Source organism: Mustela lutreola, chromosome 16 (genome assembly GCF_030435805.1).
Source record: "Mustela lutreola isolate mMusLut2 chromosome 16, mMusLut2.pri, whole genome shotgun sequence".
NCBI lineage: Eukaryota > Metazoa > Chordata > Mammalia > Carnivora > Mustelidae > Mustela > Mustela lutreola.
Genome location: NC_081305.1, coordinates 43211666 through 43233865, shown reverse-complemented (window position 1 = coordinate 43233865; position 22200 = coordinate 43211666). Strand labels below are relative to the sequence as shown.

Sequence of the window (22200 nt, the reverse complement as noted above, 5' to 3'; positions counted from 1 at the left end):
TGAAAGTGAGGGTATGGAGAAATATTTATCATGTAAATAGATGTCAACAGAAAGCTGAGGTAGAAATACATCAGACAAAACAGACTTTAAAATAAAGACTGCAACAAGACACAAAGGACACTATATAACAATAAAAGGAACCATGCAGCAAGAGGATACAATAACTACCAATATGCACCCAACATGTTAGCATCCAAATACATAAATCAGCTAAAAACAAACATAAAGGAACTGATAGTAATACAGTAATAGTAGGGAACTTTAACACCCCATTTCATCAATGGACAGATCATCCAAACAGAAAATCAAAAAGGAAACACAGCTTTGAATGATACCCTGGATAGTGGATGGTTGTAACAGAAATATTCAGAACATACCATCCTGAAACACCAGAACACACATTCTTTTCAAGTGCTCATGGTACAATCTCCAGAGCAGATTACATATTAGGACACAAAACATGTTTCAACAAATTCACAAAAACTGAAGTCATACCATGCATCTTTTCTGACCACAAAACTATGAAACTGGAAATCAACCACAAGAAAAAAATCAGGAAAAAGCACAAACACACGGAGGCTAAATAACATGCTACTGAACAATGGATGGGTCAAGCAAAAAACCAAAGAAGAAATAAAATTATATAGGAATAAATGAAAATAAAAATAAAATGGTCCAAAATTTGGGGGATTCAGGAAAAGCAGTTTTAAGAGGGAAGTTTAACGCAATACAAGCATACCTTGAGAAATAAGAAAAATCCCAAATAATAACCTAACCTTACATCGAAAGGAGCTAGAAAAAGAACAAACAAAATCCAAAACCCACAGAAGGAAAGAATAACGAAGAAATGAAGATTAGGGCAGAAATGAGTGATCTAGAAACTAAAATTAGAAACAAAACCAAAAGAACAGATTAGTGAAACCAGGAGCTGTTTCTTTGAAAAGATCAATAAAATTGATAAGCCTCTAGGAAGAATCATCCCAAAAAAGGGACTCAAAAACAAAAGAAAAAAAACAGAAATAAGAGAAATAACGACCCATGGCACAGAAATATAAAGAATTGTAACAGAATATTATGAAAACTTATATGCCAATGAATTGGATAACCTACAAGAAATGGATCAATTCCTAGAAATATAAAACCTACCAAAACTGAAGCAGGAAGAAATAGAAAATCTGAACAAAACAATTGCTAGCAATGAAAATGGATCAGGAGGGGCGCCTGGGTGGCTCGGTGGGTTAAAGCCTCTGCCTTTGGCTCAGGTCTTGATCCCGGGGTCCTGGGATCGAGCCCCACATCGGGCTCTCTGCTCAGCGATGAGCCTGCTTCCCCCCTCTCACTCTGCTTGCCTCTCTGCCTACTTGTGATCTCTGTCAAATTAAAAAAAAAAAAAAAAAAAAGGATCAGGAATGCCAAAAAACCTCCCAACAAACAGAAGTTCAGGACCAGATGGCTTCATAGGCAAATTTGACCAAACATTTAGGGAAGAGTTAATATGCTTCTCAAACTATTTCAAAACATGGACAAGGAAGGAAAACATCCAAATTCTTTCTATGAGGCCAGCATTACCCTGATACCAAAACCAAACAGACACCACAAAAAAACAGGATTATAGGCCAATTATCTCTGATGAACGTACATGCAAAAATCATCAACAAAATATTAACAAACCAACTCCAACAATACATTACAGATAATTCACCATGATGAAGGAGGATTTATTCCTGGGCTGCACAGGTGGTTCCATATTTGCAAATCAATCAGTGTGGTATATCACATCAATAAGAGAAAGAATAAAAACCATATGATCATTTCAACAGATGCAAAAAAAGCACCTGACAAAGTACAGTATCCATTCGTGATAACCTTCCACAAACTAGGTTTAGGAAAAATACTTCAACATAATAAAGGCCATGAAAAACCCACAGCTAACATCACACTCAGTAGGGAAAAACTGAAAGCCTTTCTAAGATCAGAAACAAGAAAATGATGTCCACTCTCACCACTTTTATTCAATATAGTACAGAAGGCTTAGCCATAGAAATCAGACAAAGGAATAAAAAGCATCCAAATCAGTAAGGAAAAGAGTATAACTTTACTATTTGCAGATGACATGATACTATATATAGAAAACCCTAAAGACTCCACCAAAAAACTACCAGAACTGAAAATGAATTCAGTGAAGTTGCAGGATACAAAATCAATGGACAGAAATCTGCTGCTTTTCTCTACACTCAGGAGAAAAAGAAATTTTAAAAATAATTCTATTTACAACTGCAGTGAAAAGAAGAAAAATACTAGTAATAAACTTAAGTATAGAGGTAAAATACTTGTACTCTGAAAAGTAGAAAACAATGATACAAGAAACTGAAGATGACACAAAGAAATGTAAAGGCATTCCTTGCCCATGATGGAAAAACAATTACTGTTAAAATGTCTATACTACCCAAAGGAATTTACAGATTTAATGCAATCCCTATCCAAAATACCAACAGCATTTTTCACAGAACTAGAACAAACAATCCTAAAATTGAATGGAAGCACAGAAGACCCCAAATAGCCAAAGTAATCTTGAAAAAGAACAACAGACTGGGGGGCGCCTGGGTGGCTCAGTGGGTTAAGCCGCTGCCTTCGGCTCAGGTCATGATCTCAGGGTCCTGGATCGAGTCCCGCATCGGGCTCTCTGCTCAGCAGGGAGCCTGCTTCCTCCTCTCTCTCTCTGCCTGCCTCTCTGCCTACTTGTAATCTCTCTCTGTCAAATAAATAAATAAAATCTTTAAAAAAAAAGAACAACAGACTGGAAGTATCTCAATTCCAGACTTCAAGTTATATCATAAAGCTATAGTATTCAAAACAGTATGGTCTTGCTTAAAAACAGATAATGATCAGTGAAACAGAATAGAAAGCCAGAAATAAACCCACAACTATATGATCAGTTAATCTTCAACAAGAGAAAAGAGACTATCCAATGAGACAAAGATAGTCTCTTCAACAAATGGTATTGGGAAAACTGGACAGCAACATGCGAATGAAAGAAACTGGGCCACTTCTTACACCATACAAAAAATGAACTCAAAATGGATTAAAGACCTAAATGTGAAACCTGAAACCATAAAAATCCGAGAAAAGAGTATAAGCGGTAATTTCTCTGACGTGTGCTGTAGCAACATTTTTCTAGGATCGAATGCCTCTCCTGAGGCATGTAATCCATCATAATAGAAATATGTCTCTTGAGGCATAAACTCCATCAAAATAAAAAGCTTCGGCAAAGCAAATGAAATAATCAACAAAAGTAAAAGGCAATTGAATGGGAGAAGATATTTGCAAATGACATATGTATAAAAGGTTAGTATCCCAAATATATAAAGAACTTACATAGCTCAATACCCAAAAAAACAAATAATCCAATTAAAAAACAGCAGAAGACATGAACAGACATTTCTCCAAAGACTTAAAGATGGCCTACAGACACATGAAAGGATGCTCAACATCACTGACCATCAGGGAAATGTAAATCCAAAGAATTATAATGGGATATCAATTCATACTAGGCAGAATAGCTAAAATCAAAAACACAATAAGTGTTGGTGAGGATGAGGAGAAAAAGGAATCCTTCCTCTTGCACTGGGAGTGCAGACTGGTGCAGCCACTGTGGAAAACCATATGGAGGTTCCTCAAAAGATTAAAACTAGTGATAAGGGGTGCCTGGGTAGCTCAGTAGGTTAAGCCTCTGCCTTCAGCTCAAGTCATGATCTTAGGGTCCTGGGATGGAGTCTCACATCAGGCTCTCTGCTCAGCAGGAAGCCTGCTTCCCCGCGCCACCTCTGCCTGCCTCTCTTTCTACTTGTGATCTCTGTCTGTCAAATAGAAACACTAATTCAAAGGGATCCATGCACCCTGATGTTTTCTCCAACAGTATTTAGGGGCGCCTGGGTGGCTCAGTGGGTTAAGCTGCTGCCTTCGGCTCTGGTCATGATCTCAGGGTCCTGGGATCGAGTCCCGCATCGGGCTCTCTGCTCAGAAGGGAGCCTGCTTCCCTCTCTCTCTCTCTGCCTGCCTCTCCATCTACTTGTGATCTCTCTCTGTCAAATAAATAAACAAAATCTTAGAAAAAAAAAACTTCCTCCAACAGTATTTATAATAGCCAAATTACGGAAACATTCATCAATAGATGAATGGATAAAGAAATAAGAGAAAGACAATTACTGTATGATTTCACTCATATGATTTCATTCATTTACTGTATGATTTCACGCATATTTAAGAAACAAATGAGCAAAGGAATAGAAAAAAAAGACTAAGAGACAAACCAAGAAACAGACTCCTTACTACAGAGAACAAACTTATGGTTACCAGAGGGGAGGTGGAAGGGAGGGGATGGGTGAAAGAGGTGATGGGCATTAAAAAGTACCACTTGCCATGAGCACTGAGCAATGTACAAAATTGCTGAATCACTATTTTGTACACCTGAAATTAATGTATGTTACTATACCAGAAGTTAAATACAAAATAAAAAATAATAGCTCAAGACAGTGGCTTTGTCTAATGTTTAATAAAGTTTTTGTAGGTAATATAAACATAATAGTTAAAAACAATTAAACAGGGATGCCTGGGTGGCTCAGTTGGTTGGACGGCTGCCTTCGGCTCAGGTCATGATTCCGGAGTCCTGGAATCAAGTCCCGCATCGGGCTCCCAGCTCCATGGGGAGTCTGCTTCTCCCTCTGACCTTCTCCTTGCTCATGCTCTCTCTCACTGTCTCTCTCTCAAATAAATAATAAAATAAAATCTTTAAAAAAAAAAACAATTAAACATAAATTAAATGTGGAAGCAAGATAAACTTTGTAAATGCAGCTTTTTTAAAAAAAGATTTTACTTATTTATTTGATACAGAGAGAGAGAGAGAGAGAGAGAGAGAGGGACCACAAGGAGGGGGAGTGGGAGAGAGAGAAGCAGGCCTCCAGCCGAGCAGGGAGCCCGACACAGGGCTCGATACCACGCCCCCGGGACCACGACCAGAGCTGAAGGCAGACACCCAACTGACCGAGCCACCCAGGTGCCCCGTAAATGCAGTTTTCAATAATATTAATGTCTACTAAGTTTTCAAATCTTTATGGTAACCTAAAAATTAAAGTTTTGCTTAGTTAGGTTAAATGATGAGTGAAGTTAAATTCACTAAATATCTAGATCATTTCTAAGTAAGATAAAATACTGAAATATTAATCACTTAACAGATTTAGCTACTTTTGGCTTCTTATTATGGGGAAGCTAAAAGAGCTATGGATGTGTTAATGCTACACTGGAAAATTTAAAAGGCATATGCCTCGAAAATTTATGTAATACGTTCATAAATTTGCAAATCTAAAGACTGCTGGTACACCAGACAGTTCATATATGCTTACTACTTAATTTTCACTAGAAATTAAGGTTTCTAAGAGTTAAGAATGCTAAGAAATGTAATTAAGACTACTAGAAAGAATAAGGGCAACAACTTTGCATGCAAAGAAAGATGTGTGTTTTTGCTAAGAAAAAGCATGAGTAATGGAAATACATTTTTCTTAAGGAAAAGAAGTTGTCCTACGGTGGGGCTGGTTATTTAAAGAAGGAAAACATAAAGCAAAATCTAAAAAACAAAGTGATGTAAAAAACAAAGTGATAGATTTGTTGGGAAAGAATCCTTGGAAAGAAATTTTATAATGTGCTCAAGCTGGCTTTCGTCAGAGATAGCAGCAACGCATCATAAAGATTGTGACACATGTGGATAAAAATCAATTCTGCTTTTGCAAAAATGGCCCCTCATTGCCATACTTTTGCCATCTTGAGGTACGTGAAACACAGCAACAGTTTCCCCCTAAATCAAAGAACTCAAGATGGGTATACAACGGCTATAAATTAAAAGAACACTCAGTGGTATGGGAAACCCACAACAGCTGCTTAGTTTTTCCCCAATCCCTGGCAAACCCTGTATTTTGACTTTTGCTTTCCTTTACCTACCACAGGACATTTAGGATGACTCATTATTAATAAGACATTGGTGGGGACACATCTGTAAAACTGCAAAAACAGTCTGTCAATGCCTGATCCGTCAGGTCCATAATCCTGAAAAATTTATTATTTTTTTTAAAAGATTTTATTTATTTATTTGACAGACAGAGATCACAAGTAGGCAGAGAGGCAGGCAGAGAGAGAGAGAGGAGGAAGCAGGCTCCCTGCTGAGCAGAGAGCCCAATGCGGGAGTCGATCCCAGGACCCTGAGATCATGACCTGAGCCGAAGGCAGCGGCTTAACCCACTGAGCCACCCAGGCGCCCCTGAAAAATTATTTTTGTTCCCAGAGGCCTCAGATGCCCTCCCTCTGGACCCTTTGAACACCTGTAAGTAAATTGCATTCAGCTGCAAGTCAGTATGAATTGTTATTGTAGGTATGTTTTCCCTCAAAGCCTTCACATGTCACAAGGTCTCAAAGTGTCAAAGAAAAATATTATTAACAAGTGTGTTTCCCCATTTTTTTTTTTAATATGATTGCCTGTTTTGTGTGTGTTGAGTTTGAGGAGTTCATTATAGATCCTGGATATCAACCTTTTGTCTGTACTGTCATTTGCAAATATCTTCTCCCATTTTGTGGGTTGCCTCTTTTTTTTTTTTTTTTTTTACTGTTTCCTTTGCTGTGCAGAAACTTTTGATTTTGATGCAGTCCCAAAAGTTTATTTTCGCTTTTGTTTCCTTTGCCTTTGGAGACATGTCTTGAAAGAAGTTGCTGTGGCTGATATCGAAGAGATTACTGCCTATGTTCTCCTCTAGGATTCTGATGGATTCCTGTCTCACGTTGAGGTCTTTTATCCATTTTGAGTTTATCTTTGTGTATGGTGTAAAAGAATGGTCGCGTTTCATTCTTCTACATATAGCTGTCCAGTTTTCCCAGCACCATTTATTGAAGAGACTGTCTTTTTTCCACTGTATATTTTTTCCTGTTTTGTTGAAGATTGACCATAGAGTTGAGGGTCCATATCTGGGCTCTCTGCTCTGTTCCACTGGTCTATGTGTCTCTTTTTCCAATGAAGACATACAAATGATTATCAGACACATGAAAAAATGTTCATCATCACTAGCCCTCAGGGAGATTCAAATTAAAACCACATTGACATATCACCTTACACCAGTTAGAATGGCCAAAATTAACAAGACAGGAAACAACATGTGTTGGAGGGGATGTGGAGAAAGGGGAACCCTCTTACATTGTTGGTGAGAATGCAGGTTGGTGCAGCCTCTTTGGAGAACAGTGTGGAGATTCCTCAAGAAATTAAAAATAGAACTTCCTTATGACCCTGCAATTGCACTCCTGGGTATTTACCCCAAAGATACAGATGTAGTGAAAAGAAGGGCCACCTGTACCCCAATGTTTATAGCAGCAATGGCCACAGTCGCCAAACTGTGGAAAGAACCAAGATGCCCTTCAACAGACGAATGGGTAAGGAAAATGTGGTCCATATACAATATGGAGTATCATGCCTCCATCAGAAAGGATGAATACCCAACTTTTGTAGCAACATGGACGGGACTGGAGGAGATTATGCTGAGTGAAATAAGTCAAGCAGAGAGAGTCAATTATCATATGGTTTCACTTGTTTGTGGAGCATAACAAATAGCATGGAGGACATGGGGAGATAGAGAGGAGAAGGGAGTTGGGGGAAATTGGAAGGGGAGGTGAATCATGAGAGACTATGGACTCTGAAAAACAATCTGAGGGGTTTGATGTGGCAGGGGGGTGGGAGGTTGGGGGTACCAGGTGGTGGGTATTATTGAGGGCATGGATTGCATGGAGCACTGGGTGGGGTGAAAAAATAATGAATACTGTTATGCTGAAAATAAATAAATTTAATTTAAAAAAAAGTGTGTTTCCCATTTGGGATATATACAATCCACGATCTGCAGTGATTGAGACACCCACTTCATTGGACAAATCATACAAGCCTTAACAAAGACCTTATAAACTTCTTGAAATCCTCTCAGTATATAACCTTCTGCTGATCCTTTATTGTCTCATGCTAGTATGACCAGCTACTCTAATGTCTCTAATGTCTTACCATCTATAGGTAAAGAAGCCTTCCTGGATCCCAGTTCAAAGGGTGTGGTTTGTCAGTACAGAGCCTGGTAATTGGGTGTTCTCCAACAATCACCAGAAAAAGACAACTCGTGAGCCAGATGTAAAGAGGGCATTACTTACCAAGTGCTCCTAACCGCTAACACTGCTTGCAAAACTAGAAGGTATCAAGCCTTGGGTATACATCACACAACTAGAGAAGGTTCCACATGACACTTGATGGCATACAGATGCTGGAGATTTATAAATCAAATTGACAAGGAAGAGAAGTAGCTGACATCAAGGTAGACTGCTTTCACCCACGACTACAGATCAAGACTTCATACTTTAACTACATATGAAACCCTTTCTCCTTCTGTTCCTTTTCTTTCCTTTGGTATTGGCCTAGAAAGAGAACACCCTCTTCTTTATCTCCCAGCCATTACTGGAGGCAGAAGGGGTAACCTTTGGTATTTAGAACCTTTTATTCAGGTGAGGAGAAAATCTAACTGTGCCCCTAACTTTTCATAAGTAAAATAAGACATCTGAATTTCCATCATCAAGTTATAAAGGATCTACAAGGAGGCATTCATGATTCAAGATTCACTTGTTTTGGCAGGTTCCTATCCTTAGTGATTAGGGATTGATAAAAATGAAGCTAACGTCTTAGTTCTTGAGATTCTTGCAGAATCTGCTGCTAATGCAGTAACTGTCCGAAAAAAATCTTTAGACTCTCAAGAAAAAAGTTTTTTTTGTTTGTTTGTTTTTTTGAGGGAAGGTGGGCAGCAAAGCAAGATTTATTGAGGGATAGCAAAGTGATAGTACAAAGCTCCCAAAGAGGAAGGGGACCTGAGAAGGCTGGCCTAGACAAAGTTGTTCTTGCTAACAGCATAACTCTCAATTATCTTTTAGCTGAGCAAGGAGGTATCTGTGCTGTGTACACCACCACCTGCTCTACCTGGATTAACACTCCTGGGGAAGTAGAAAATCAATTACATAAGATCACCAAAAAAGCCACTTAAAAAGATGATGCCTTCCGCAGGAGTTTATTTTGTTGGTTTTTTTTTTTAATATTTTATTTATCTGACAGACAGAGATCACAAGTAGGCAGAGAGACAGGCAGAGAGAGAGGAGGAAGCAGGCTCTCCGCGGAGCAGAGAGCCCGATGCGGGGCTCAATCCCAGGACCCTGGGATCATGACCTGAGCCCAAGGCAGAGGCTTTAACCCACTAAACCACCCAGGCGCCCCTAACAGGAGTTTTTCTTTAACTTACTTGAGTTTGATTTTTCTGGGTCTTGGGGATCATGGCTTCAAAGTGCACCCCTAACATTGAGAATTATCCACTTACAGTCATCATAATAATCTCCTTGATGCTTTATATTCTCTCAAAAGCATTAGGTGCACATTTGCAGCCACTGACCACTAACCAAATGATCTCTCTAAGACTGGAAAATCAGAAAGGAAAAAAGAGGATGACTGACTTAAAAACTGTGAACCTAAAGTTGTAACCTATGAATATTAGAGATAAAGCCAAAAGTCAGGACCTGTGAATGCGGCGCAAAGAATCACCAAAGCGGCAAGAACTAACAAGTGGTAGCAAATTGTACTAATGTGTTAAATTCTGATCTCTCAGTTAAGCTGATCAAAGGAGACGAATTGTTAAAAAGAAAGCCACAGACCCAAAATAGCATCACTTAGGTTGGGCCCTAAGTCAGTAAACTGAGACTTAATACCTAACCTAACTGCAATTTCAACCCCCAAGGAATGTAACCTTTAACCAGTCAACATGGAATTTTCTAGTCAAAACTATGAAATTTACTGATGGACCCTGTCAGCTCTCTTTAGGAGGTTAATCCTGCTTAAACAATGCATTCCTTGCTAATAAAAAAAAATTTTAATGCCCTCTCTTCCTTTTAAAACCTTCCTTTTGTTCAGCTCAGTGGAGCGCCCTACTATTTGTTAAATGGGATGCTGCCTGACTCATGAAATCCAATTAGATCTTCAAATTTACTTGAATTTTGGTTCAGTTTTCCTGAATTTTATTAAAAAGACTAAATAAGAAAACGTGTATAAATGAGGCAAAAACGTGTTTCGTACAGAGTATGTGCTTATACATGCCTTCATTCCTTTATTATTCAATGAGTGATATTTTCGATATATTCTTACAAGATTGCTTACAAATGCAATCTTAGTAAAACTGATTCATATATAATATTAGCAATCTGAAGTATTCTTCTTCCTATGGAAATATATTGTATAATATTAATATCATTTTCCTTTTTAAGACTACATAGTTTTTCTTACCTATATGTTATTATATCACATTTATGGAATGTGATTAACTTAGTTTTGAACTTTCATATATGTTTCATGTAACCCCAAGAAATTAAAGATACTCTGCAAATAAAACAAACCAAAAATAAAAATTAAAAATGTTAGGCATTATATTAAATGATTTTGAATAGAATTTCAAGAGATTTATGGTCCCTGTGAGAACAAAAATAGAATCAATTTGCCTTAGGTTAAGAAGTATTTTGTTTTTTGTTTTTTTTCCCCCCAATTTATTTTTGAGAGAAAGTGAGCGAACAGGAGCTGGGGGAGAGTGGAGAGGGAGAAGCCGACTCCCCACTGAGGAGGGAGTCCCATGCTCCCTGGGATCATGACCTGAGCTAAAGGCATTCCCTTAACAGACTGAGCCACCCAGGTGTCCCTAGATTAAATTCTACTGTAGGACATCAGCAAATGTGATTTTCAAAGATTCTTTTAAATGGTCATCAAGGGGTGCCGGAGTGGCTCAGTCGTTAAGCATCTGCCTTCAGCTCAGGTCATGATCCCAGGGTCCTGGGATTGAGCCCCACATCGGGCTCCCTGCTTGGTGGGAAGTCTGCTTCTCCCTCTCCCACTCTCCATGCTTGTATTCCTGCTCTCATTGTCTCTCTCTCTGTCAAACAAATAAATAAAACCTTTAAAAATAAGTAAATGCCCATCAAAATTAACTTTATATTTTCACTGTTCTTGATTTATAGAAAATTTACAGTGAATACTTAGAATCTTCACATAACAACAGTTTTGTTTCTTGAGTACAAAGTTTTGTTTCTTGTTAAGTGCAAGACTGTTATTAAGTGCTCTAGGGCTGTGCCCAGGTTAATGCATCCAATCTTTACAAAAACAGGCATTAATATGATCATTATCTACATTTTACAACATAAAATTATAAAACATAAAGACTAATAACTACTGACCTCCTTGAAATGTGGCTAGAGTGAACAAGGAACTGAATTTTCCATTTTAATTTTTAATTCAAATACAAAAGCAGTATGTTTTTCAATTAAACACAACTTAATTTTTTTGTTTTATTGTTTTGATACAATTTGTTTTGATATAACTAGGCTCCATAGCTCAGGGGTTAGAGCACTGGTCTTGTTTTGATAAAACTACACTTTACCATAACCATTGAAAATTTAGCATTCAAACTGAGAAGTACTATAACAGTAAAATATGTATCAGACCTTGAAAACTTAGTATGAAGATAGGAATTTAAAATATTTCCACTTATTTATATTATTACATGTTGAAATGATATTTTTAAGTTATATTATCCAACTTAATTTCAACTGTTTCTTTTAACTTTCTCAAATGTGTGCAAAAGAAATTTTTAAATTACACAAGTGGCCTGCATTGTATTTCCATAAGAAGATGCTGCTTCTGAGGCGCCTGGGTGGCTCAGTGGGTTAAAGCCTCTGCCTTTGGCTCAGGTCATGATCCTGGGGTCCTGGGAATCGAGCCCCACGTCGGGCTCTCTGCTCCGCAGGGAGCCTGCTTCCTCCTCTCTCTCTGTCTGCCTCTCTGCCTACTTGTGATCTCTGTCTGTCAAATAAATAAAATCTTAAAAAAAAAAGTCTTTAATAAAAAAAGAAGATGCTGCTTCTAACTCAAATACCAATATACCATGCTGCCTCTCGCAGTTTATACCACTTCGTGGTCTGAAAGAGAGTCATACTGCCAAATCTCAAGACATAATCATCACCATTCAAATCTCATGGACTCTCGGGAAAAACTCCCTGCCCTCTTCACATGAACCTCTCTTCACAAAACTCCAATCATATTCCTATTCCTAAAATGTCTTCCTGACTTTGAAAATCAAGTCTATGAATAAAATCTAAGGTTATCTGGTGTTTTATTCTACCAAACCACCAGTCTCTTCCTTGACAACACACATTCTAAAATAAGTCCTTAGTTTATCCTTGAAGAGTTCAACTAGTTCTATTTCTGTACCATCCTTTGGAAAGAATAGAGCACATGGGGAAACTGAATAAAACCAACAGCGATGTGAATATTAACTGAGAAGGAAAAAGGCATTTGCAAAGGCACTGGAAGAGAAGGGGACTCCTCCCTATGGTCCTGTTATGAATTGGGTAGGAGCAACCTAGGGACCAGGTAAATGGACAGCACACAATTAGGTCTTAACATTTAGAATGATAGCAAATATTTAACGTTCTGTAGAATAAATATACATGACAGAAAAAATAAACATGAACTGACCTTGAACAGGCCTTTAAGTGGCAACGCTCTCCTCCACTTCAGGGGGCTTCTCTTGCAGAACTACAGGACCAAGAAGAAACTCTTGAGACCCTGGACAGGCTACGTAAGAACACACTGTCCACCATCAGACATAACCCATTACCCATCACACACCCAGGTGGAAGTAAGAGGTAACTAGGATACTGCTGACTTTTACCAATTCAGAAAAACAGGTCAACATCACCTGTAACCAGTGCTGGAATCTAAGTTCATAGCAGTTTCTAGGGGGCACAGGTGTGGTTCTGAAACATGTAAATGCCCTCCGGTGTGTCAAAAGAGGTTTGCTCAGGAAAAAATCCTTTCCCTGTGCCCCTCCCCTCATGTCTTCCCAGAAGTCTGTCTTGAAGTCAAGTGCAAGGCTAAATTCTCATCCCATGACTTCGGATGTACCTTCCTGCTTGGGACTTTCATTCTAGGCATGAAATCAATGACTTCCCCTCTGATGCCTGGTTCTCTAGACCAAACTGGCCCTAGGGTGTAAGAACAAAGGAGAATCCAGGGAAACACGTTCCAAGGAACCATGGAACTTAGAGTGGATCCTGGGTGGGCAACACTCACTTCACCAATGTCCCCCTGTGTTGAGCACCAGGCTGGGTACTGAGGACAAGGTGATTATATATATATATATATATATATATATATATATATATATATGTAAAAAACCCTATTTTACACACTCTTACAAGCTCATCAAAACAACAACGACAACAACAAAACTTCAAACTCCTACAGGTTTACACCCACTTCCTTCAAACTGAGTACAACCGAGCTGTCACAGAATCACTCGGTCCCAGTATCGGACACCCACATCACCGGAGACTATGTACTGATAGTCCCACTAACCCAACTGTATACCAGTCCGGGCACTTCAGGGCCCGTCACACACTCTCACTCACACGCGTGCGCGCGCGTGCTCTAACGCCACACAATGAACTCGTCACAGACAATAACACCGTAAACCAACGTCCACCCGGGTTCAGGCCGGGGACGAGCCCCCTGGCTCCACCCGCCCCACCCCGCGCCCGCGGAGCTTAGGGCCTCCACACCGAAACCCGCTCCCACAACGTAACCTGGGTCAGCTCAACTCACCAGGCATACTCCAATAACCACGACGATACCGGAAGGGGAACCAAAAGTCGAAGTTCATTCGTGTCCCTGGGGCCTGTGGGAAACGTAGTCCAACACTGAAACTGTCCCGGTTTTCGAGCGCAGCCGGGAGGGCAACGGTCGCAAAGTCCGCGCCACCCCCGGGAAAGTCCTGTGAGTTACAGGGTGCGCGGGTCCCTCCTCCTGGGCGAAGGACGGTTGCCACAGACGGCCCTTCAGACGCCGAAGAGCCGGCTGATTCTTTGAGAGCGAGGTGGGGTCCTGGGTTGAACCAGAGCCCGAGCCGAGGAAGAAACTGGAAACCTGGTTGGGGAAATAAGGAAAAGGGAAGCGGAAGCCAGCCGGAGGCGGGGCGAAGAGGATGATGGAAGAAACCTGTGTCCGGGAGGACCTGGAGAGAAGCGGAATCCCCAATCCTGAAGCGTTGAGAAGAAAGGAAAGAATCCGAAACCTAGCGTAGGAGGACCAGGAAGGAATCGGGAATCCGTGCTGAGGGCGGTCGGGCCAAGAAAGGCTGAATGGGTACCGCAGTTTGGGCGGAAATGGCTGAGACGAGAATGGGGAGCCTGTGGAGGTTTCTCTCCCCTCAGGCCTGCATGTTGCGGTACCCCAGGCCCGGGGTCGTGAATCAGAGGGTGAAGCGTTTTCTTGTCGGTTTTGCCCCTTGTGAAAGCCCCAGCACCCAGAATGGCATCTGGCACACTGCAGAGGCTAAGTATGTGTATTCCTGCCCTGGTGCGGGTTTTATACCATCACTGCCAGGAAGTTCTCTGGTGTCTTTTTCCAGTCAGTCTCACAACAGAAACAGCCATAGTTAGGAGATACGTCGCTGTAATTTAGTTTTGTCAGTTCTGCAATTACATATGTCTCCTTTTGCATATCCCAGTTTTGTGATATTTATTAATGTTGTGTGGTTCATTCTTTTTATTTATGGACAGCATTCAGTTGTGTGAATATGCCAGTTTGTTTATTCGTTTTTCTCTTGAACACTTGTTGTATTTCCAGGTTTTATATATTATGAATAAAGCTGGCACGTTTCCATTTCTCCTTGGTAAATACCTAGAAAAAAAAAATGCTGGGTAATAGGTCAGTTTATATTTAACTTTTTTTGAGATTTTATTTATTTATTTGACAGAGAGGTCACAGGCAGGCAGAGAGGCAGGCAGAGAGAGAAGGGAAGCAGGTTGCCCGCGGAGCAGAGAGCCCCAAGAAGGGCTCGATCTCAGGGCTCGAACCCAGGACTCTGGGATCAAGACCTACCGGAAAGCAGAGGCCTTAACCCACTGAGCCATTCAGGTGCCCCTATATTTAGCTTTCTAAGAAGCTGATAAACCTTGCAGAATAACTGTGAGTGACAAATGTTTGAAGCTCATTGTGTCTATGCAGTAAGTGGTTTCAAAGATTTGGTATTCTGGTATGGAATTATGAGATGGGCTTAGTGGAGTTATGTAAGGTCCATGGGATTGTGGTTTTGTGAAGTGGATGAGATAGGAAACTGAAGGTGTCTGTACAAACTCTTACTTATCATGATTTTGTATATTCCACGGTGACTGTGAAATAAGAACTGTACATGGTATTAATGAATAATTGAGAAGCACTGTGTCTAGTCAGGTATGTGTCATCTTGATTCTGTTTGCGGAGTTATGATGTTTCTAATCAAGTAAAATAGCAATATAGGGCTATCCAAAGGAAATTAAAACAAGATATTGAAATATCTGCAGTCCCATACTCACTGCAGCATTCTTCACAATAGCCAAGGCACGGAAACAATCCACTTTCCACGGAAAGTATCCACTGATGGATGAATCAATGAAGCAAATGTGTATATATATATGCAACAGAATACTATTCAGCCTTTAGAATTAAGTACATCATGCCATTTGTGACCTTGGATCACCTTGGATTGACCTTGAGGTTATATGCTAAGTGAAATAAATCAGAGAAAGACAAATATTGTATGATCTCCCTTACATGTGAAATCTAAAAAACCAAACTGGTAATTGCCGAAGGGTTAGGAGGGTGGGAGAAATGAGATACTGGTCAAAGGATACAAAAGGTGAGTAAGTTTTAGAGAATTTAATGTACAATATGGTGACTATAATTAACAATACTATATATTATGTACTTGAAAGTTAAGAGATTGGGCGCCTGGGTGGCTCAGTGGTTAGGCCGCTGCCTTCGGCTCAGGTCATGATCTCAGGGTCCTGGGATCGAGTCCCGCATCGGGCTCTCTGCTCAGCAGGGAGCCTGCTTCCTCCTCTCTCTCTCTCTGCCTGCCTCTCTGCCTACTTGTGATTTCTCTCTGTCAAATAAATAAATAAATAAATCTTTAAAAAAAAAAAAAAAAAAAAAAAAGAAAGTTAAGAGATTAGGTCTTAAACATTATCACCACAAAAACAAAAAAGATAATTATATGAAAGGATAGAAGTGTTAACTAACCTTATAGTGGTAATCATTTCATAATATATGCATGTTTCAAATCATCACATTGTAAACATTAAACTTACACATGTTATTTTTTTATTTTTTTTATTTTTTTTTTTTTCAAAGATTTTATTTATTTATTTGACAGAGAGAGATCACAAGTAGGCAGAGAGGCAGGCAGAGAGAGAGAGGAGGAAACAGGCTCCCTGCTGAGCAGAGAGCCCGAGACACATGTTATTTTTTTAAACAGAATAGGAAAGTAAGAGGTAAAATTACAGATGAGAGGACTACATACTTGGAACACTATTAGCAAATCCTAATGTGTTGAACTGACTAGGAAAATTTTAAAATAACAATAATAATAAAGAAATGACCAGGATTCAGTAGTAGCACACAAGAAGAACACATTTTTTTTTTTTTAAGATTTTATTTATTTATTTGACAGAGAGAGATCACAAGCAGGCAGAGAGGCAGGAGAGAGAGAGGAGGAAGCAGGCTCCCTGCCGAGCAGGGAGCCCAACACGGGGCTCGATCCCAGGACTCTGAGATCATGACCCAAGCCGAAGGCAGTGGCTTAACCCACTGAGCCACCCAGGTGCCCCAAAAAACACTTTTTAAAAAATATTTTTTATCACTATGTGCTTTTAACAGATTTGAGAGGTTCCCCGCCTTTTCCTAGATAAAATCATGGTGATTTAATAATTTTTCAGACACTCTAAATACTCTGCAATACTTCTAGTCACAGTCTTATTCTCTAAAAAAAATTTGCTGTAAAAATTACTATTTGAAACTTAGAAAAATGTATTCCGTATGACAGGCCTGCAGTGCAGAGAAGTACATAATCAGTTTCTTCTCTATTACTCAAACCTGTATTGCTGAATTTTTAACACATTGATTCTTAATACTTAATAGTAAATGTTTACTACTTAACTAGGCAGATTTAATCAAGTTATTATGGAAGTTCTTATGGTAAGTAGGGTTTAACATTGCTTCTTTTACCTCTCTTGTCTCCCTTGTTCACTTTTTTAACAAAGAATCCAAAAGAGAAAAAGGTCTTTTCTTGCAAATCTTAAAGCCATGCCTCAGGTAAAATGTTTCTTCTCTCTTTTCTGAAATACTCTTTTTCCCATATATGAGCATTTTCCCATCTTGAAACTTCGTGGAGATATGATTCCCCTTCACAAAACTGGTCATTTCCTTTTATTCTCACCAGATAAACCTGTGCCTTCTCCAGGTTCTTCTAATTTTAAATAATGTTCACTTAATTGGGTATTTCACTTAGTATCTCCTTTCTCATCCCCACAAACGTAAATATATTCTCTTGAATTAAATAACTTCTTGAATGAACTGTCCTGTCTAGACAGTGATTTGATATCTAAGTAGTGAGTGCTTAGAAGAACCCATACAAAGGAAAGACTTCTTCATGTCCACAGACCCTGGTTTTCCAGTAAGTACAGGCAGAGGTAAAATCAGATTACTAGATTAGTATGTGGCGAGAAGGGAGGTCCCATTTCACACTGTGTCCTCCTTCCTTTTCCAGCTCACCTTTCTGGATCATGTTTCTTTTTTTTTTTTTTAAAGATTTTATTTATTTATTTGACAGAGATCACAAGTAGGCAGAGAGGCAGGCAGAGAGAGAGAAGGAATCAGGCTCCCCGCTGAGCAGAGAGCCCAATGCAGGACTCGATCCCAGGACCCTGAGATCATGACCTGAGCCGAAGGCAGCGGCTTAACCCACTGAGCCACCCAGACGCCCCCTGGATCATGTTTCTGCATCTCTCCCTTGTAGTCACATCCCTGGAATGCCTTGTTTATATGCCTCCACTCGCTAACAGACACCAAAGGCATGGAAGTAGTCTTATGGTTGAAAGAACAGATGGGAAAGCCTACTTTCTTTTTTTCTTCCCCACTTTTTTTTTTTTTTTTTTTTTTTTTTTTTTTAAGATTTTGAGAGAGAGCATGAGAGAGGAGACAGAGGGAGAAGCAGACTCCCTGTGGAGCTGGGAGCCTGGTGCGGGACTCGATCCCCGTACTCCTGGATCATGACCTGAGCCAAAGGCAGTTGCTTAACCAACTAAGCCACCCAGGCGCCCGGAAAGCCTACTTTCTATACACAAAGCACTCAAAACAAAACAAACCAGAACAAGAGGGGCAGGTTCATGATGACAAGTGCCTAGGAATAGAGTAGGCCTTGAATCTCAGTAAAAGAGGAAATGGGGTCCTAAGCCTGCCTTTGGACATAAATTCAATACTGTCCACTTTTTTCTTTCATAGACTCACTGGAGAATTTCTAAAGGATGTATGGTAGCAAGAAGTAAATTAAACCTGGAAAAACAGAATGAGATAAAATTAGTAAATATGTTGTGAAGTCTATGCATATACTAAGTAACAATGATTAATGGGATTTCAAAACATTAAAATCACAAGATAACAATAGAAAGAATGTACTTAAAGCATTCTCCTTTTTTTTTTTTTTTTTTTAAGATTTATTTGAGAGAAAGAGCGTAAGGGGGAGAGGGAGAAAGAGTCCCAAGCAGAGGCCACACTGAGCGCAGAACCCAATGCAGTCCCATTCCCAGGACCCCAAGATAATCTGACCTGAGCCCAAACCAAGAGCTGAATGCTTAACCAACTGCACCACCCAGGCACGCCAGTGCTTAAAGCATTCTAAGGTGTTTCTCAAAATGCCAACTAATTACGAATCAAAGATAAAGTTAAAAATTTAAGGGTAACCTCTAAAAGCGATAGAATATTTTTTAATCCAGTTGAGGAAAAAGAAGAAGAAGAATAAAGAAAACTTGATAGATCCAGTAGAATTCAAAGTCTAACAGAAGAACCAAGTATAAGCTTGAATAACAAGATATTAGGGAGGTGGGATGTGGCACTAAAGGAGGCTTGAGCAACAGCTCTTGGAAGATGAAGGCTCAGCAGGATAACGGGTCAGTTGTTAAGGCTAATGTGCAGTGTCATTGCTTTTCTTAGTCTGTGTATTTGGGAAAATGAAACCTGCTGACTGTAAAAAGAAAAAGTATTGGTTAAAGATTCAAGCCTGTCACTTTGCACTCCCTGCCCTCCCATTACTCCCAGTTTAGAGGTTTATGGGGGCTAAAGTATGAGTGTGAAGTTTTTTTACAATCTGATGTAAAATGGGCTGCCTCCTGACCAGCAGGTATTCCCAGATCCAACCTCGTGTGGAGAGAGTCAGATACAGGTTAATGTTCATGAGTTCTGGGGTCAAACAGATCTAGATTCCAGTCCCCACATGCAGCATTTTTCATTAATACAACCTTTAGGATCACGGAGACTCATTCTCTTCAGATAAAAAATGAAGATAGACATGCTGCTGCTCTGCCCCTTCTCTGTAAATGAAAGGGTATTTATAAAGAATATAAAGTGCCTGCAGTGTAGTCATTCAATAAATGAGTGTTTTTCTATCTGTATGTCACAAAACTAAAAAACAGCTGAAAGTTGTATAATGTAAGGCACTATGCACACCAAAAGAGATTGCTATAAATTCTTGTTAATTAGCTAAGTAAATCATATTGATATGCCCCCTTTCCTTCAGCAGTGTCAACGTGGGAGGTTGCGTTTTGGTGGGACAGGAGGTAATGACAGCCTGGATCCTTACTGAATCCATCACTGGCTGGTGATGGTTAATGGTACAGACAGCCCAGTTCCGAAAGGGGTCAGTAACTGTGGATCTGTAAGCAACGTCGTACATTTACCTTTATGTCTTGTGAGTATGAATATATATGGTTTCTTGATGTACATGCTACATTGTTTAGGTGGCTCACATATTCATCATGAGGCAGAAGATGAAACAGTGATAAACTGGCAAAGATAGGATTGTATAAAACGGAACATGAAATCTCATCCTAACTACAGAACGTCAGATGCTCTACATTATATTGTGTCTTTTAAAAATTTCCTCTGCATTTTTCTATTATATTTTGAGCTTTTAAGTCCTGTTTCATCTTACAAAGTAAACATCTTAGCCTAAGGCTTAATTTATTTCAAAGAACCTGATATAATAAGGTGTTGAACTAAGAATAGTAAATGAATATTGGCCTCATTCTCCTTTCGCTTACCTTCTAAACCTGTAAACCTAATTAGTTGTTTATTTCACTGTTTGCTAGCCTGGTAATAATATTTAAATTGTCATTGGTATTTTACTGAATTCCATAAATACTTACAAGATTTTATGTTAAGGGAATTGTTTACTTTCTGTATACGTAAAGGTATAATACGATCCCATGACCTCCTTTAGCCAACAGGCTAAAGTTATAGTTCAGACCCTACTATTATGCAAAGCAAAATAATAATAAAATAGTACACACCCACAAGGATGGCTATAATCAAAAATAAAGATAATGAGTATTGGCAAGGACATAGGAAAGCAAAAACTCATAACACTGCTGGGCAGAATATAAAATGGTGAGTTCCTGGGGAAAATAATCTGGCAGTTCCTCAGATGGTTAAACATAGATCCACAGTTCTACTCCCATGTATATACACAAGAGAAATGAAAATATATGTCCATGCAAAACACACACATATGTTCATAGCAGCATTATTCATAACAGCTCCTCAGAAAGTGAAACATAGAATTACTATATGACCCACCATTTCTACTCTTCCATATATATTTAAGAGAATTAAAGCATATATTCAATGAAAACCTTGTACATGAATATTCATGATAGCATTACTCACGATAGCCCCAAACTAAAAACAACCCAAAGGTCCATCAACTGATAAAGGGATAAACAAAATGTAGCATATCCACACAATAAAAAGAAATTAATACTGATACATACTATATACAACATGAACCTTCAAAACTCTATGGTAAATAAAAGAAGTTAGTCACAAAGGACCACGTGTTATATAATTCCATCTATATGAAATGTCCAGAAAAGGCAAATAAATAAGTGAATTAATGTTTGCCTAGGACTAGAGTATATTGAGGGGTACTTAATAAGGGCAGTTGATTTTTTCATACCTATGGATACAGTATATACAAATTTTATATCAAAAAGCCCTAAAATACAGTAAAACAATGAGAACATTTAAAACTATTTTCCCTTCCCTTGCTCTCTTTTTCCCACCAGCTAAGGGTGACAGTGTTTAGAGCAGGAGTGGATCAGCCCTTCTATATTCCCGGCTTACCTATTCCTCCCTCTTTAATTTCCATATTGAGGTCAGAAAGAAAGTGATGCAGTATACAACAGATACTCTAACAAAGCCCAAGCGAATGTTGTTCTTATCAGCAAGTTTTAAACCATGAAACCAAACATTAGTTTCCCAGAATCAAACTTTGTAAAAACAACAACAACAACTCCCTTTGTTTTTCGGTTTGGTTTGATTTGGTTTGGTTTTGCTTCATTTATACCCCTTCACTGGTTTTTCTGGGCATGGAACAGTTCAGGCCCTTCTTCCATCTCCTCTTGAAAACACCATTTTCCTCTGACATTTTCCTAAGCTGGTAAATGCAGCAATAACAATATCTTATCTAAAATGTCTATTTGTGGGCCAGCTGGATGTCTCAGTTAAGCATCTACCTTTGCTCAGATCATGATCCCAGGGTCCTGGCACTAAGCCCTGCGTCAGGCTCCCCACTTGGTGGGGAGTATGATTCTACACTGGCAAAAAGAAAATCTGCCTGTTAGAGCAACAGATGTCAGATTTAACACACAAAGACTTCAAAGAAACCACTGTAAATATATTCAAAGAACTAAAGGGAATCATATTAAAGAAATAAAAGCATGATGACAATGCTATATCAAATAAGGTTTCTCAAAAAAGATAGAAAATCCTGGGGCGCCTGGGTGGCTCAGTGGGTTAAAGCCTCTGCCTTGGGCTCAGGTCATAATCCCAGGGTCCTGGGATTGAGCCCCGCATCAGGCTCAGGCTCTCTGCTTACCAGGGAGCCTGCTTTCTCCTTTCTCTCTCTGCCTGCCTCTCTGCCTACTTGTGATCTGTCTGTCAAATAAATAAAATCTTTTTTAAAA

The 22200-nt window shown here is 39.3% G+C and overlaps 1 protein-coding gene across 7 annotated transcripts in view; it reads right to left on the bottom strand.

Annotated features, from left to right (window-relative positions):
* ZNF529 (zinc finger protein 529) overlaps positions 1 to 22200 on the bottom strand; it is a 72395-nt gene that overhangs the window by 32247 nt on the left and 17948 nt on the right. For 6 of the 7 annotated variants that reach the window (XM_059151556.1, XM_059151557.1, XM_059151558.1 and 3 more), the window contains 2 exons: positions 13748 to 14824; positions 12620 to 12679 (listed from right to left, as the gene is read on the bottom strand). The exons of the other annotated variant lie outside the window; for it this stretch is intronic. The gene's annotated coding sequence lies outside the window, so the exon portion shown is untranslated. The remainder of the gene's footprint in view (positions 1 to 12619; positions 12680 to 13747; positions 14825 to 22200) is intronic. 7 annotated transcript variants of the gene reach the window in all.